Raw genomic sequence first — 5,027 nt, 5'->3', positions numbered from 1 at the left:
GGGGCCAGGTCCAGAAGCAGTGCTCCTGGGGCCCAAGGAAGGCACCAAGTTGGCCTGGGTGAAAAAGATCAGGAAGCAGTATTGGTTCCAGGTGTCTGGGGACCCAAGACTAGGAATGGCACAGGGCCCAAACTAGGAGTAGAGAACAGCGGGGGAGATGGAAGGGTGAATGAAGCTGGCGGAGTCAAGGCGCAGAGGGCTGCGCGATAGACTTAGCCCAAGAGTCCTGAGGATAGGAGAGCAGGTTAGGAGAGTTAGCCGGTGGTGCAGGTCCAAGGAAGCAGAGAGATTTGAGGGCAGGGCCAGGTCCAGAAGCAGTGCTCCTGGAGTCCAAGGAGGGCATCAAGCTGGCCTGGGCAAAAAGGATCAGGAAGCAGCACTGGTTCCCCAGGTGTCTGGGGACCCAAGACCAGGAATGGTGCAGGGCCCAAACCAGGAGCAGAGAACAGCGGGGGAGATGGAAGGCCGAATGAGGCCGGGGAGTCAAGGTGCAGAGAGCTCTGTGATAGACCCACCCCAAGAGAGACCTGAGGGTAGGAGAGCAGGCCTGGAGAGCCAGCTGGTGGTGCAGGTCCAGGGAAGCAGAGAGAGATGAGGGCGGGGCCAGGTCCAGAAGCAGTGCTCCTGGGGCTCCTGGGTCTTTTGTAAAGCATGTATTATCTTAGCTTGAGCAGTCCAGTTCTTCAAATTTATTGTCCAGTCTTGATATTCTCGTTCCTAGTTCAGTCATTCAGTGGGTGAGGGCTCCCTATGTTGTTTCAAATTGGTTTATTGATGTTTTCTATTCTGTTTTCATTTCAGCCTGAGTTTTCATCCTGTATCTATCACTTCTGTGAATTCACGTTTCAAATCCTGAATTGCCTTTGTCATTTTATTCAGCTGTATATTTGTATTTATTTGAGCATCAGTCAGGAGTTTACTCCCACCCTCTTTCAGTTCTTGAGTTGTTTCTGTGACCTTTACATTGGTTGAACTCTTTGAACAGGCTTATGATTGTTCTTTTAAATTCTGTGTCTAGGGTTTCCTCTGGGAGGTTCTCTTTGTATACTACTTAAATATGACTGACTAGATTTGATGGGGACATATTTTTTAATATTTTATTTATTTTTTTAAGTATATGTGTGTGTTGCCTACATGTAGGTATGTATACCTGTGTGATGCAATGCCTGTGTAGGACAGAAAAGGCTGTCAGATCCCCAGGAACTGGAGTTACGGATAACTGTTAGCTGCCATGTGGGTGCTGGAATTCGATCCCGGGTCTTCTGCAAGAACAGTGTTCTTAATGCTGTGCTATCTCTCCAGCCCCTTCTTGGGACATATTATCTTGTTTTTTCACATTATTTATGTTTGTATTGTGACTTAGGCATATGAATTTCTTTTGCAGGTTGCATGTCTGATACAAAATTGTAACCTGACCTTGTTGAGTTGAAGTTTAGTTGTTTTTTATTGTTGATGTTTCTGAGTTCCTTCACACACACATACACACACACACACACACACACTACTTGATGCACTGGCTGATGCAGGTCGAGCTGGGGTGCAAGGCACAGGTGTAGGATTCAGAACAGGAGAGTGGAGAGCATTGTGGCTTCTGGTCAATACTTGGGTGCATAGTGGGTTTATATTTCCCAGCTCCACTGTGTTTTCTGAGCCATTGGGGAAGTACTGGGTGTTACTCCAGCTGCAGTCCTATGAGGACAGGTGCGCGATCCTTGAGAGTCTCCCACCCCGACCGGTCCTCAGCTAGACAGGGGACACAGAAATTCAATCACATATTACCAGCCTGGGGCCTGGAGTGTAGCAGAGGGGACATAAAGGCCCCAGTACCAAATACAAGAGAGGAGAGAGAGAGAGAGACAGAGAGAGAGACAAAGATAGAGACAGAGAGACAGAGAGAGAGGACAAGGAGAAGAAAAAGTAGGAGGAGTAAGAGAGAGAAGGAAGACATGAAAAGAGAGAGAAAAGTAGTGAGGAAAGAGTAAAAGGTGATAACTTTTCTCTAGATCCTCAGAAATTATGGCTTGTCAAGTACTAGGGGCAATGAGTTGAGGTTGGAGATTATTCTGTTGAGAATGAAGCTGGTGACGAGCCCAGAATGTTCATGGGTCTGCTTTCTGTCAGAACCATATTCCCTTTAGGGTCTTCCTTTCTATTCATAGCAGGGGCCATTGCCACTGCTGGTCTCATAAATCTTTTAGCCTATGAATCTGAGTATTATTCACTTGCACTTTTGCATTACTAATGCAAAGTGGCATCCCCTGAGTGTATAGGTGAGTGGGTACAGTGAACTGAGCACCAAGGTATGTACTGGAGGACCCAGGTCAATACTCTCAAATAAAGCTCTACATTACTCACTCTGCAGGAGAGAGAAGGATAAAGGAATCAACTGCTCCACTGCAAGTTAGCTTCAGAGTTTTCATCACACAGAGGCAGCTTTGGAGGCTGGACAAGTGACTAATCTTGGGATCAGGATATTATTCTACATAGTCATTCTCATATGATGGATCTTGTTCTTCTACAAAGGCCTCCATGTTCTTCAATTTGAACCTCCTGCTGCCTGAACTCATGCCTGAATCTCACCCTCCCCTTCTCCATGAATATCTCACACATTTCTTTTCTCATGCTTGTGAAAGCCTGGAAATGATGGTGATAGTGCTCAGTCGTTTCAGACCGAGGGAAAGACTTCCATTGTTTTGAGTCCAGGCTGGTCCTAGCCATAATGAGCCCTAAGTACAATTCCTCCATGGCACTGTGATATTACTATGCTATCTGACTGCCTGTACAGAACGTCTATTCCCCATAAAACTGTTTCTATGAAGACAGTTTCTGCAGACTTATAAACTGTCTACTTCTGTCTTTCTGTGTCTTAGTGAATTTTTTTTGGTCTTCTTTGAGAAAATGTCTTTTTGTAGTACTATCTGACCTGGAACTTGCTATGTAGATCAGGCTGACATTGATCTCTTGAAGATCCACCAGCCTCTACCTCCAAGTGCTGGGGTTAAAGGCGTGTGTCACCATGCTAGGCTTTTAGTGAATTCTTTCAATGCCACAATAAGAATGGTTTGTTTCCTACCGAATAACTCATGAAAAAGTGCACCAGTAGTCCCAGTACGGGAGAGTCACCACTATCCCGTTTGGCCACTAGAATATATTATTTAAAACTGCAACACATTTGACACTAAGAATCTAAAGAAAAATAATTTATAACTGTTTCTATGAAGACAGTTTCTGCAGACTTATAAACTGTCTACTTCTGTTTTTCTGTGTCTTAGTGAATTTTTTTGGTCTTCTTTGAGAAAAGGTCTTTTTGTAGTACTATCTGACCTGGAACTTGATATGTAAATCAGGCTGAAATTGATCTCTTGAAGATCGACTAGCCTCTACCTCCAAGTGCTGGGGTTAAAGGCGTGTGTCTCCATGCTAGGCTTTTAGTGAATTCTTTCAATGCCACAATAAGAATGGCTTGTTTCCTACCGAATAACTCATGAAAAAGTGCACCAGTAGTCCTAGTACGGGAGAGTCACCACTATCCCGTTTGGCCACTAGAATGTATTATTTAAAACTGCAACACATTCGAAACTAAGAATCTAAAGAAAAATAATTTACTCTTGCTATATAATGTTAGCATCTGAATCTGGAGCTTATAGAGCAGGAGACCTGGACTCTGAGTTGCCCTTTAAACCATCACACTATTCTACAGGTTGACTTGTACTTTAGCTACATTTCTAAGTGGAAAGTATTACAAATGGTAAAATATTCTGGGTGTAGCCTGCCATCACCTGACTCACAGGCCAGTATTCTGTACAATCTGCACTATTGTATTCTCTTTCTTTGTCTCACTTCACCCTCCCGAATATCCTGAATCTCCCATAAATCCCCAGACAATAGAAGCTTTTGGTTTCCCACTGGAAGTTGATGATAAGACCCTATTGTTGAAGACACCACTCCCTTTGGTCACAGGAAATGAAGAAATCAAATTAGTGCTCAATTGTATGCTTCATCCCAGTTGGATAGTTTTTATTACAACAGAAGTGCTGTAACCTGCTAGGTGAATAAAGTAATCAACAGTCTTACCTTGCTGTAAACTCTTTGAGCTACAATTATGACTGTCCTAACAAGACCTATCCATTGATGGAACTGTGGCATGAATGTTGTGAGGTAATTCTCTCAGACTGCATTAAAGACTTCTTCACTAGAAGGAACTCATGCCTCCTATAACACACTGGGTCATGAATCAGTGGATAGGGAAGTTATAGTCCCTATGGGAGAATTACTATTTTTACTTTGCCAAACTGAAATTTTACCAAACTGCCTTCTTTGACATGATAAAAATACATTGTAAGCTTATATGAAATTCTCAAATAATCAATAAAAATACTGTAAAACAGCAAGACTAATAATAATAGGGAAAGGAAGCACATTGTCCCAGCCCAACCCAAAGAAGGCATTCCAAAGTTAATGCTTGGACCCTCTTGATCAGTCAGGGAAGAAATATGGAATCCAATTTAGGGTGGAGGTTTGCTGGGCCGTCCTGACACAAGGCAAGACAGTCATTGCCTCAAAACCCATGACTGGAGTTACAGACGATTGCTAGCCACCATGGGGGTGCTGGGAATTGAACCAAGGTCCTCTGAAAGAGAAGTTGGCACTCTTAAGCACTGATCCATTTCTCCAAATCAGTCAGGGAAGAAATATGGAATCCAATTTAGGGTGGAGGTTTGCTGGGCCGTCCTGACACAAGGCAAGACAGTCATTGCCTCAAAACCCATGACTGGAGTTACAGACGATTGCTAGCCACCATGGGGGTGCTGGGAATTGAACCAAGGTCCTCTGAAAGAGAAGTTGGCACTCTTAAGCACTGATCCATTTCTCCAATCCCCAATCATTGAGTTTTCATTCCCCAACATTTCCCCACCATTGTGCTACTAGGGCTTAAGTCACTGAGTGCCGCTTCATTTTGCTTTGTAACCTGGCTATTTGTCCATTGTTTTTAGCTATCCTAGCACTTCTTTTATCATTTCTGACAC

Source organism: Nannospalax galili, unplaced genomic scaffold (assembly GCF_000622305.1).
Source record: "Nannospalax galili isolate Female #2095 unplaced genomic scaffold, S.galili_v1.0 scaffold1045, whole genome shotgun sequence".
Classification (NCBI taxonomy): Eukaryota; Metazoa; Chordata; class Mammalia; order Rodentia; family Spalacidae; genus Nannospalax; species Nannospalax galili.
The sequence above is the reverse complement of the archived record's forward strand: the minus strand, read 5'-3'. Positions refer to the sequence as shown.